The sequence below is a fragment of the Cherax quadricarinatus genome, chromosome 58, assembly GCF_038502225.1.
Source record: "Cherax quadricarinatus isolate ZL_2023a chromosome 58, ASM3850222v1, whole genome shotgun sequence".
Taxonomy (NCBI): domain Eukaryota; kingdom Metazoa; phylum Arthropoda; class Malacostraca; order Decapoda; family Parastacidae; genus Cherax; species Cherax quadricarinatus.
This window is the reverse complement of record NC_091349.1, coordinates 21809567-21823876: the sequence shown is the minus strand read 5'-3', so window position 1 is coordinate 21823876 and position 14310 is coordinate 21809567.

Genomic DNA, 14310 nt, shown 5'->3' with positions numbered 1-14310 from the left:
AATAAACACAGCAGAAAACTTTTGACTTATATTATCCTTCACCAATTTAGAACAGAAGTATGTACACTATATACACTATGTACAACGATAGGTATTACTGCACTCCACGGTAAGCAAGGCATAATAGAAGCCACTAGAGAGCAGACCGTGCTTCAACCAGCTCTAGAATGGGAATGACAAGGGCAGACAGGAGAGTGGTACCCACATAACCTCTGCGATTGCCAAAACCATCTTCTTATTGGCTGGAACCTAGGTACTGGTTGAACGACGGGGCCCCATCGTCAGCCCTCAGTCACCTGGTTCGCTGGTTGGGGGAGATAGCCTGTAAATAAGGGTGTGTACATGCGCCAAATAAAGGTTACGTACTCTTTGCATGCCACACGGGCAAACCTTTAAATATTAGAATCACTCAACACCAGTATTCAGTAAGAACAGCTAAAGAATCAAGTGCAATATTGACCTACACACGAGTCTGTAACAATTATGCAAAGTGGGCTGAGGCAAAAGTCAATGTCCCACTTACTTCATGGCTAGGAAATGTTCTTGAGTCTGCAATTATTAAACACGATAAACTTTTGCTACTTAATGGTACTGGTGGATTATTTAAGCTTGGTTCATTTATAATTGAGGCTACCATGCACAATATGAAACTTGATTCTTTTATCAATGCTTTTATGAATGCTTTATGTGTCAGGATTCCACGAATAGGAGCTAGGGTGATTCCTCTTCCTAGGTGTCCCATAGCTCGATCGCCAGCACACTCAGCTCACACTCTGAGGTGTGGAGCTCGAATCTCAGGTACGGCTGAAAAACGATAGAGACGTGTTTCCATAAGACACCTGCTGTCCCTGTTCATCCATCAGTATAAAATGGGTACCTGGGTGTTAGTCGACTGGTGTGGGTAGCATCTTGGAATAAAACTAACCTAATTTGCCCAAAATGCTCAGTATAACAAGCTGTTTTCTATATAATAGTATGTCATTACCTAGAGCATTCCTGGAGAGAGTTTCGGGGGTCAACGACCGGTCTGTGTCCAGGCCTCATGGTGGATCAGGGTCTGATCAACCAAGCTGTTACTGTTGGCCAAACACAACCCGACATACAAGCCACAGCACGGCTGTCAGGTACTGACTTTAGGTCCCTGTCCAGCACCTTCTTGAAGACAGCCAGGGGTCTATTGGGAATCCCATTATGTATGCTGGGAGGAAGTTGAACAGTCTTGGGCCCCTGACACTTATTGTGTTGTCTCTTATCGTGCTAGTCGTGCCCATGCTTTTCATAGGGGGTATGTTGCATCGTCTGTAGAATCTTTTGCTTTCATAGGGAGTGATTCTCGTGTGCAAGTTTGGTACTAATCCCTCTAGGATTTTCCAAGTGTATATAATCAGGCATCTCTCTCACCTGCATTATAGGGAGTACAGGATGAGGAACTTGAAGCGTTCCCAGTAACTGAGGTGTTTTATCGCAGTTATTTGTGCCGTGAATGTTTTCTGTACATTTTCTAGGTCAGCAATTTCACCTGCCTTGAAAGGTGCTGTTAGTGTGCAGCAATATTCCAGCCTAGATAGAACAAGCGACCTGAAGAGTGTCATCATGAGCTTGGCATCCCTAGTTTTGAAGGTTCTCATTTTCAATCCTGTCATTTTTCTAGCAAATGCGATTGATACAATGTTGTGGCCATTGATGGTGACATTCGCTGACATTATCACTCCCAGGTTTTTTACATTAGTTTTTCGCCCTACTGTGTAGTTGGAATCTGTTTTATACTCCCATAAAGTTTTAATTTCCTCATGTTATCCATATCAGAGTAATTGAAACTTCTCATTAATGAACTTCATATTGTTTTATGCGGCCCATATGAATATTCGGTTGATGTCCACCTGGAATCTTGCAGTGTCTTCACAGTCATGCAAATTCGGGTGCCATCTGCAAAGGCAAGTTGCTGTGTCTTATACCCGTCTCTATGTCAGATATGAGGATGAGCAACAGGATGGGAGCGTGTGAGGGAAAAGTTCAATAGATAGGAGTAGCGAGGGAGTATATAGTAACAATAGTTTCATTGCCGGCTACTTGTTAAGGTAGGGTAAGTCAAGCTCCCACTATTCCCGCCTTTTTTCCCCCTCCTCGAAAGTGATAGTTTCATTGCCGGCTACTTGTTAAGGTAGGGTAAGTCAAGCTCCCGCTATTCCAGCCTTTTGTCCCCCACCCGGAAAGTGATAGTTTGACTGCTGGCTGCTTGTTAAGGTAGGGTCAGTCTAGCTCCCGCTATCCCTTCCCCTCCTTCTTCCCCCCCCCCAGAAAGGTGACGTGTGGGGCTCCGGTCCAAACAGTAATCACTAGACTCACAGCTCCCAGCACTACTGTAAGTACATGCCTGCCTTGTATTCTAGTGGATTTATTGGTTAAAAGCTTCACTTTTGACCAATAATAAACTTAGTCCTTTCAGTCTTGCTCTAAGTTGACTGTTGTAATAATCACCACGTCTTTTAGGTATTGTACTTATCATGGAGAGTGATTTCTTAAGCAGTGGGTAACCTGTCTATCTTTCCAGCTTGGATGACAGAGAGGGTCACCTGCCAATCAACGAGTAAAACTGATGGAGATGGACTAACGTCCTGAGACTTCCCCTTTTTGGATTTAATTACCTGTGCACCTGTATGAAATTGCAGGACGTAACCCCTCATCATTGCAGTAGTAAAGAACCTGCTTTCCTGTCATCAGGATAGAATACTCATGGCTATACTGTGAAGAATGAACCGGTGGGTTGTAACCAACACCTGCGACCCTCCCCCCCCCCCATCATCAGCAACTGCTATGATTTCAACAACACTCAGTGTCACCAACACCAGACACCCCTATATATATTAGCGTTGAGTTCAAATGTTATTTTATTCATTTCACTTTTCATTTTTCTTTCAAATAGGATATACCTTTCATGTTTTCTTGTTTTATGTTTGCTTTAATAAATAATAAAGTGTTTATCTTTGTGAATTATTATTTCTTTTTCTATTCATTAATTTTCCTGAGGAGGAGCCAGCCTTGATAATACTGTCTGAAGTTGTTACAGGGCTGAGTAAGCCTTCACAAGTGGCGACCTTGCCAGGATTAACTCGACTGAATCAAGATTCAACTCCATCTCGAATCTACCATTGGATCTTCAATGCTGCATACCACAGACGGTTACCACCAGCCATGAGTAATCATTCTCTATGGTAGGACTACAGTACAGGTATTTAAAAGATTTGGTGATTGTTATAGTCTCAATTTATTGTAAGTCAAGTGAAGGCAGGAATACTAGTTAATTATGCCATCTGTTTTTGTGTGAGCTTGAAACACTTTGGAGGATTAGACACTAGGGACCCTAGATTTTCCAGTGACAATTTGTTTCATTGAGCTCTTTATTTTATCAAGGGAACTGTCGCTGGACACTCTTGATTTGTTGGTGAGAAGATTGGATGGTCAAGTGATCCCATTCTACTTACTGTTTGCTCGGAGCCGGCATAGAACCCTTCGTTTTCATTAATATATATTGTTTAATTGAAGCAGGGATCGAGCCCTCTGGTTTATTTACAGTTTGAGCGGAGCAGGAATTGAACCCTCCATTTTCTTTAATACCCGTTTCATTTCCCCTGATAGTATGGAGGAATACCAGTTTTGGATGAACGCTGGAAATAAGTTAGGAATAACTGGGAAAAATTTAGAAGCTTTCATTAGTGCTAAGATCCAGGAAAGACTTGAAAGAGAGAGAATTGAGAGAGAAGAAAGACAGTTAGAAAGGGAAAGAGAAGAGAAAAAGGAGAGAGAGAGAATTGAGAGAGAAATCCAAGAAAGACAGTTAGAAAGAGAGAGAGAAGACAAAAAGGAGCGTGATAGACTTGATCGTGAAGAAAGAGCTAGAGTACATGAGGAACAAGCTAAGATACATGAGGAACAGGTTAAATTAAGAGAACTTGAGGAAAGAGCAAAGGATAGAGAAGTTGAGGAAAAAGCTAGAGAACGTGAGGAAAAAGCTAGAGAACTTGAGTTAATAGAGAGAGAAAAGTATCGCGAGCTCGAAAAAGCTCGCCATGAATTAGAGAATAAAAAGTTAACTCTTACACAACAACAATTAGAGGAAGGAGTAATTGAACATCATGCAGCTAGTGCACATACTCCAACACCTAATTTACCTCCCTTCACAGAGGGGGAAGACATAACTTCATACATTATCAGGTTTGAAAATACCGCTACCCTCTGTGAATGGCCTGCTGACACTTGGGCTACCAGGTTAGGAATGTTATTTTCTGGTACCACTTTGAATATCTTTGCAACTTTGTCGCAGGATATTATATGTAATTATAACCTACTGAAGAAGGCAATTCTTAAAGCATATCAAAAAACCACTAATTCTTACAGGAAAGATTTCAGGTATGCCACCTTACAGCCTGGCCAGAACTTTCAGAAGTTACAGGCTACACTCTTTCGTTTGTTCGACTTTTGGATAGAGAGTTCAGGAATTGATCGCAGTTATGAATCTCTTAGAGACTTCATGGTTGCTGACCAGTTCCTGACAGCTCTTCCCCATCAGATACGAACATTCATCAGAGAACGTAACCTGATTAAAGCTGAGGAAGTTGCTGAGGCTGCTGACCTGTATGCTGAGGCTCACAATTCCTATAAAGACCTAAAGGGATCGAACCCTAAGGGCAAGGGTTCATCAGACCTTAAGAAATCAAAGCCTCTGGTGGAAAGTAAAATGACTTCTTTTATTCCTGTTTGTCATTTGTGTGGTGTTAAGGGACATAAACTTCCAGATTGTCCTTCTAAGAAGGTCCAAAAAGTTGGAAGATGTTTTAAAGACTGTAATGACCAAGCACCCTTCTGTTCAGGAACAGTTATGGACTTAATGTATCTACCATTTTACGAGACACTGGATGCACATGTATAGTCATTTCTGATAAGCTGTTCCCTAACCTTAAAGAAACTCTTTCCTCTGCTATTCTTTCAGACTACTTGGGCCGTACGGACACTTTTCCTACCATCCGTTGTTACATTAGGTCTAAATGGTTCACAGGTTGGTCTGAAGCCGTACTAGCTCCCATCACTTCTTGCTCTGTACTAATAGGTAATGTAAAAGGTGCCATTCTTCCTTCTGAGGTTGACCTTTCATCACCAAAGGTGGACATAAGCTTTTCAGATCCTCTTCCTGTAGAGTCAGAGAAGCCCCTCGAAAGTTCAGATGAGACAATGTCTCGCGAGATTCATGTGGGATTAAAAACCAGTGATGCTACTCTCGAAAGCGAGGTAGTAGGATCACCGGTTCACTTGTTAGATGAAAGTAAAGGTATCACCTCCGATACCATAAATGTCTTGACTAGGGCTCAGACCAAAGCCCAGGCTTCTCCTACTATCCATCCTTTGATTTTCCCTGACTTTAAGCCTTTAGATATATCGAAGGACTCCTTTGTCAATTTACAACGTAATTGCCCTTCTCTTCAGAATTGCCACAATGCCGCTAAACAAAATCAAGTTATTCAAAGGAAAAACTTTTCATATAAATTTGAATATATAAAAGGTATCTTGTACAAGTCAGTATTTAAATTAAATTCAGATGAGATAGACTATTCCATCTTAGTTGTTCCAAGTCAATGCAGAGAGACTGTTCTTAAAATGGCTCATGACCTGCCAGTGGCCGGACATTTCTCGCATCGTAAAACCTTAAATAAAATTAGGGAAACCTATTTTTGGCCAAAAATGTCCTCAGATATCACTACCTATTGTAGATCGTGTAAAGTTTGCCAACTGTCATCCTCCTGAGGTTCCAGGCGAATACTTATGGTCAAAATGCCTATCTTTACGGTACCTTTTGAAAGAGTAGCTATTGACATCGTTGGTCCTTTATCTCCACTTTCATCTGGAGGACATAGATATATATTAACATTAGTTGATTATGCTTCGAGCTTCCCTGAAGCCGTTCCCTTATAAACCATAACTACTAGAGAGGTGGCTGAAGCCCTTTTGTCCATCTTCTCCAGAGTGGGCATCCCTAGAGAAATTTTGTCTGACCGTGGGACACAATTCACATCTGACTTAATGCTTCATCTATACCAACTTCTGGGAGTGAAGCCTCTCTTCACCACACCCTATCATCCCAGCTGTAATGGGAGGATTGAGCTCCAGCATTCGATTCTAAAGTCAACTTTAAGGAAACTTTGCTCCCTTAAACCTAAGGAGTGGCATCGTTACCTACCCTGTGCTTTGTTTGCCATGAGGGAAGTTCCCAGTGACTCTTTGGGGTTTTCACCTTTTGAACTTCTCTATGGTAGACAGGCCAGAGGTCCACTGTCCATCCTTCATGACTTATGGACTAATGAAGAGGTAAATGCTGAGGTTCAGTCTTCTTACCAGTTTCTCCTTGACCTTAGATCCAAACTTGAGGAGACCTCTGACATAGTTTCGAAAATCTTACACTTGTCAATGGACCAGTACGAAACCTATTTTGATTCCAAAAGTCAGAGGAGAAGTTTTAAAGTAGGAGATGAAGTTCTTGTACTTATGCCTATAAAGTCAAATAAATTATTAGTAACATGGAAAGGTCCATATAAAGTATTAAAAATTTGTGGGAAAATTGACTACCTCATAGAAGTCAAGGGAAAACCTAAGCTTTATCATATCAACATCATTAAGAAATATTTCCGAAGAAATTCGGTTAACTGCCTTAATAACTTTGACTTAGTTTTTCCACACGAACTTGATAAGACAACTGAAGAATGTAAGGTGTGCATAATTGACACCTCTAACTTAGATTATGATGAAGAACTACATGACTTGGTGACTCTTGACCACTCGGACGCAACCAACATTAATATTAATGAATCTTTGGATGACCATAAGAGACATGAACTACTTCAATGTGTGAGTAACTTTTCAGACGTCTTTACTGATATTCCAGGTGTTGCCTCCATGGTAGTCCATAAGATTGACTTAGTGACGGACAATCCTATCAAACGAAAATTATACCCAGTTCCAGTTCACCTTAGGGATGCATTTGACCGAGAGGTAGACAAATTATTAAAACTAAAGATGATTGAACCTTCAGTATCTTCATATTGTTCACCAGTAGTCATGGTTAAGAAGGAGGATAATTCATATAGACTTGCTATTGACTTCAGAGGCCTTAATGCTATAACTCGGTGGGATGCTGAGCCTATGCCCTTAATAGATAGCGATCTACACAAATTTTATGACGCTTCCTTCTTTTCAGAGATTGATATTGTGCAGTCATATCATCAAGTAATGTTAGATCCTTCTTCTAAGCAGTACACCGCTTTTCCTACACACCAAGGACTGATGCAATATAGAACTATGCCCTTCGGTTTGGTAACTGCCTGTGCTACCTACGTGAGACTGATGAGAAAGGTCTTGGGTAATATGCCAAATGTTTCAGTTTATTTTGATAACATTTATGTAATGACATCCATGTGGGGCGAACATATCCAAACATTAACATCAGTTTTGCGTAGGTTACGCTCACATGGCCTCACTGCCAAGCCGAAGAAATGCTTCCTTGGTTATAACAAGATTAGATATCTTGGACTAATACTTTCTAATAACTCTTCAGCCTCTCCCCAGTAAGATCAAAGCTTTATTAGAATTTAAATTCCCCAAAACCAAGAAGCTCATGCGTAGCTTTCTTGGTTTTGTAAATTTTTATGCACGGTTTATCCCGAACCTTACTGATCTTACAGGCATCTTATCCGACTTCCTTAAAAAGTCTGTGAAGGAACCTCTTGAACTTTCCAACGTAGCTCGAGAAAAGTTTAATGAGATTAAAAGCATCTTCTCGAAAGTCCCTATACTTAAGATTCCAGATATTAATAAAACATTTTGTTTGAGAACTGATGCCTCCAATACTGGCTTAGGTGCAGTGTTAGTACAATACCATGATGGTACTCCCTTCCCTGTATGCTTCCTAAGCTGGAAACTCCTTCCCGCAGAAACGAGATACTCCACCATAGAAAAGGAATGTTTGGCCCTTGTGTGGGGTATCTCCAAACTTAAATTTTATTTGTTGGGAAAAGAATTAATTTTAGAAACGGACCACAAACCTTTGATATACCTAGAAACTTTTAAGGGAACCAACAGTCGCCTCTTGAGGTGGACATTGGCACTCCAGGCTTTTAAGTTCCATATTGTGTATATCAATGGTTCATCCAATTATTTCTCTGACTGGTTAAGTTGTGACAGTCAGTAGAAGATTTCTTGCCTTACGCGACTTCCATATGTTAGAACTTTTTCCTCGCCTATTCTTCTTATACTCCTTGACTATAAGTCTTGGTATGGGGGAGTGTGAGGAAAAGTTCAATAGATAGGAGTAGCGAGGGAGTATATAGTAACAATAGTTTCATTGCCGGCTACTTGTTAAGGTAGGGTAAGTCAAGCTCCCGCTATTCCCGCCTTTTTTCCCCCTCCCCAAAAGTGATAGTTTCATTGCCAGCTACTTGTTAAGGTAGGGTAAGTCAAGCTCCTGCTATTCCCGCCTTTTTTCCCCCACCTCGAAAGTGATAGTTTGACTGCCGGCTGCTTGTTAAGGTAGGGTCAGTCTAGCTCCCGCTATCCCTTCCCCTCCTTCTTCCCCCCCCCCCCGAAAGGTGACGTGTGGGGCTCCAGTCCAAACAGTAATCACTAGACTCACAGCTCCCAGCACTACTGTAAGTACATGCCTGCCTTGTATTCTAGTGGATTTATTGGTTAAAAGCTTCACTTTTGACCAATAATAAACTTAGTCCATTCAGTCTTGCTCTAAGTTGACTGTTGTAATAATCACCACATCTTTTAGGTATTGTACTTATCATGGAGAGTGATTTCTTAAGCAGTGGGTAACCTGTCTATCTTTTCAGCTTGGATGACAGAGAGGGTCACCTACCAATCAACGAGTAAAACTGATGGAGATGGACTAACGTCCTGAGACTTCCCCTTTCTGGATTTATTTTCCTGTGCATCATCAGCAACTGCTATGATTTCAACAACACTCAGTGTCACCAACACCAGACACCCCTATATATATTAGTGTTGAGTTCAAATGTTATTTTATTCATTTCATTTTTCATTTTTCTTTCAAATAGGATAAACCTTTCATGTTTTCTTGTTTTATGTTTGCTTTAATAAATAATAAAGTGTTTATCTTTGTGAATTATTATTTCTTTTTCTGTTCATTAATTTTCCTGAGGAGGAGCCAGCCTTGGTAATACTGTCTGAAGTTGTTACAGGGCTGAGTAAGCCTTCACAAGCCAATACTGTGCCTTGTGGAGCAGAGCTTTTCACCGTAGCCTCCTCAGACTTTACTCTTTGTGTTCTATTTATTAGGAAATTATATATCCATTTACCAACTCTTCCTGTTATTCCTTTAACACACGTATTGTGCGATATTACACTATGGTCGCATGTGTCAAAGGCTTTTGCAAAGTCTGTGTATACTACATCTGCGTTTTGCTTGTCTTCTAGAGCATCCAGGACCTTGTCATAGTGGTCCAGTAGTTGAGACAGGCAGGAGTGTACTGCTCTAAATCCATGTTGCCCTGGGTTGTGTAACTGATGGGAATCTAGATGGGTGGCGATCATGCTTATTAGAACCATTTCAAAGACTTTTATGAAATGGGATGTTAGTGCTCTCGGTCAGTAGTTATTTGTTATTGCTTTACTTTCCCTTGTATGGAGTGGGGATATGTCTGTTGTTTTTAACACCTGTGAGACAACCCCTGTGTCCATGCTTCCTCTCCATAGGATGTTAAAAACATGTGATAAGGGCCTCTTGCAGTTCATGATGAACACGGACTTTCATGAGACTGAGCTTGGGGCAGAGTGCAAGAGAATGTCATTTATTGCCTTTTCGAAGTCATTTGGCACCAGGATAATATCAGATAGGTTTGAGTCTACCAAATTCTGTCTCGCTCGTAAAAAAATTATTTAGGTCTTCGATTCTCAGTCTGGTTAGCAGCTCACTAAAAACCGAGTCATACTGGGATTTGAGTAGCTCACGCACTTCCTTGCTGTAATCTGTGTAAGACCCATCTCATCTAAGTAGGGGCCCAATACCAGATGTTGCTCTCGACTTTGATTTGGCATAAGGAAAAAAATATTTTGGGTTTCTTTCAATTTCATTTATGGCTTTTAGTTATTCCTGCGTTTCTTGATTCCTGTAAGATTCCTTAACTTTAGTTCGATGTTTGCTGTTTCTCTGACCAGTGCTTCCCTTCGTATTAGAGATATATTGACCACTTTCAGCTGCTCTGTTATTCTTTGCCTTTGCCTGTATGGGAAGCGCCTTTCTCTTTCTAGTTTACATTTTCTCTTCCTTTTCCTTAAAGGAATATGCCTTGAGCAAGCCTCGAGTGCCACATAGTTAATTTGTTCTAGACATAGGTTTGGGTCTATGCTGCTTAGGCTATCTTCCAGTTTATATCATTTAGGACCTTGCTTACTTGGTCCCACCTTCTGTTTTTGTTATTGAAGTTGAATTTAGTGAAAGCTCCCTCATGACTCATCACATTTTGTTGGTCTGGGGCCCCCACACATACATGTCTGAACCTCTATTATGTTGTGATCTGAGTATATTTTTTTTGATATGGTAATATTTCATATAAGATCATCATTGTTAGTGAAGATGAGGTCCAGTGTATTCTCCAGTCTAGTAGGCTCTATTATTTGCTGGTTTAAGTTGAATTTGGTGCAGAGATTTAAAAACTCGTGTGTGTAAGAGTTGTCATCGTAGCTGCCTCCTGGAGTTATCTCTGCTACAGCAATATTTGCTACATTCCTCCTTTTAGGTGCCTTAGGTTGAAATCCTCCAGGAGCAAGATGTTGGGGGCAGGAGCTGGAAGATTTTCCAGACAGTGATTAGTTTTCAAAAGCTGTTCCTGGAATTGTTGGGAAGTTGCATCCGGAGGTTTGTATACAACCATAATGACCAGGTTTTGGTTCTCGATTTTTACTGCTAAAATTTCAACTACATCATTTGAGGCATTTAATAGTTCTGAGCACATCAGTGACTCTGTAACATACAGGCCATCAACCCCCCCTTTTGTCTGTTCACTCTGTCGCATCTGTATAGGTTATAACCCAGGAACCATATTTCATTGTCGAGGTGATCCTTTATGTGGGCCTCTTGAAAACTATGAGCATTGAGTTTGACTTTGTAAGTAGTCCACGGATGAAAGGTATTTTTGTTGTTAGTTGCTGACTTTAGATCCTGTATATTTGCAAAGATGAATGTTGTTGTATTCGTGGTATTAACGGTATGCGGGAAGAAGTCTTGTTTTCCTGGTACCTATATCTGTTGTTTTGGAGTGGAGGCCATTGACTGTGATTCCACTCCAGAAATGATCAGAGTAGGTGTATGTTTAGAAGAAATAACACTGGTGAGCATTCAACCTTGTATCTTTGCCTCAGTTCTCATTAATATTCATTTGTACACGAAGGACACAGAATAAATTGTTCCACTGCAGTGCTTGCTCACTCACTAATATGTCCATAATTATTAACGGCAGGGAGAATAGTTCTTCCTGAAGATTGTTGGATACAACTTGAGTTTCATGAAGTACACACAGATACAGTCACAAATGTTCTACGTTTCAATGCGGTGTGGCCTTTCAGGCGACATTCATTCACTCACTATACTGTATAACTGGTCATAATCACAGTTTCAACCTGACTGTTAGAGCCTTCAGCACCTCTGTTTATAGTTGGTTTTCTGCTGACATAGTGTTTACAGGCATAGGACCAGTTCAAATTACTTAATTGAATCAGATAGTGAGGACTACTTCACCCCAAGGTCTTAGGAAATAGAAGCTTCTTCAGGCAAACATGTGAATATATTATGATGTAGATTCTCATACAAGAGAAGAGAGCTTGGTTGTACACATTTTATCTGCTCTTGATGTGCATCCAGTTTAGCGGGAGTCTAATTCTGCAGAGTAAGGAACACACGCTACACGAGACTGAACAACAGTGTGGGACGCTGTAAAGACCCAGGTGACCCCACGAAGATTTATCGAGTAAAATTCAGTAAATATCGGCCTGTATCCTGCTGATCTTGTGTCTGATGAAACTTGCAGACACGACTTCAGGACAACGCATAGAGAAACGGATGCTTCTGGTGTGGGGCAGTGAAGTGGAAACCACATCTTCGGCTTCTTCCTTCCTCACTCCGGGCAAATACAGTGTGTTATGCTTGCCCTGGCCTGGAGGGCCATGCCCGCGAGAGAGTGATGGAGTAGAGTTCTTGCCTGATTGACGTCGGCTGCCAGAGTGAGACAGAGGGAGCGTGGTGTGGGCTGAGCATGGTAGGCTTATAGGTGGCAGCATGAGCATGGCATAGAATTTGAACCCAGTGGGTATACAAGTCTGACAGGTAATACAGAATTGGTATTCAAAACTCTGGTTTAGAAAGACACGTGAGCAAACACTATAACATATTTATTAGAAAACGTTTCGGTCCTGGGACCTTGATCACTTCTAACATACAGAGGTAGAAAGACATTATATATATAGGCGGAGAGTGAGATGTGACGCACGCGACCTGAGGAATGCCATATGAACATAAGAATGGAGGAACACTGTAGAAGGCCTACTGGCCCATGCGAGGCAGGTCCTTATCAAAACAACCTCTACCTATGATGAGGACGGGTAGACGATGAAATCATGTGACTCCTGTGTTGTTGGGTTGGTGGTGCATAAGTATCATGTATGCCAATGTTTTTGAAATTTTGTAGTTTCCAGTGTTGCGTTCTATAAATATGTTATAGTGTTTGCTCACGTGTCTTTCTAAACCAACTTGTCGGTATTTATTACCAAGGTTTATACCATTCAAAACTCTATATAATAAAGATATCCAGATGTTGCATTTGTCTAAATCATCAGCCAAATGTGACCCAGAACACCCCATGTACTTACCTGGAGAGGGTGACGGGGGTCAACGCTCCCACGGCTCGGTCTCAGGCCAGGCCTCGTGGTGGATCCGGGTCTGATCAACCAGGCTGTTACTGATGGTCGCACGCAAACTGACGTACAAACCACAGCCCGGTTAGTCAGGTGCTGACTTCAGGTGACTGTCCAGTGCCTTCTTAAAGACAGCCAGGGGTCTATTGGTAATCCCCGTTATGTATGCTGGGAGGAAGTTGAACAGTCTTGGGCCCCAGACACTTTTTGTGTTGCCTATCAGTGTACTCATGGCAACCCTGCTTTTCATTGGGGGTATGTTGCATCTCCTGCCAAGTCTTTTGCTTTCATAGGGAGTGATTTTCGTGTGCAAGTTTGGTACTAATCTCTCTAGGATTTCCCAAGTGTATATTATCAAGAGACTTCAACCATTCCCAGTATTTAGGTGCCTTATCATACTTATGTGTGCAATGTAAGTTTTTTGGACACTCTCCAGGTCAGCAATTTTGCCAGCCCTGAAAGGGGCAGTTAGTGTACAGCAGTATTCCAGCCTAGAGAGAACAAGCAATTTGAAGAGAATCATCATGGGCTTGGCATCCCTAGTTTCGAAGGTTCTCATTATCCATCCTATCATTTTCCTAGCAGATGCGGTAGATACATTGTTGTGGTCTTTGAAGGAGAGATAGTCTGACATTGTCACTGCCAGGTCCTTCACATTGCTTTTTCACTCTATTGCAGTGGTTCCCAAACTTTTTCAGCTTGTTACCCAATTTAACATGCCACATAAAGCATGTTACCCCTTTCACAAAATGTTGTTATTATTGATATATATGGCTAAACGTGAACGTATACAGCCTCGCATACTCTGCTAATCCTAGCAAAACCATTGAAAACGTAAGAACCACACATACATTATATATAAAATTAATAATAGCTACAAATTCACAGTAACAGTGGGTAAATACTAACTATATACTGCACAGGGCAGTACACATACATACCAGCTTATGTCTACCTCGGCTGATGCTCACAGATAAACTGACAGTGTGAAATAGAGGCAGCCTCAGGAAGTGAGTGACGCGTACTGGACAGGTCGATCTGGGCTACTGAGTGACTTTTGTCCTGAAGCATACTTGTCAAAATACTTTTGGGTTTCCACACACTTAGCTATATATTTCTTCTTTTCTAATACTGTATATTAGTTTTTGATGTTTATTGTTATTTGGTTTAACTTTATTACTTACTTATAATAGGTTTACTTTACAACTTTATATACTAAGACAAAGTTAACAATAATCCTCATACCGGGTACCGCATTGTTTTCTTGATTTTCAGAATTCATAACTTTTTTTCTGTCACCCCTCCATTACCCCCCAAAAATGGTTAAATTACCCC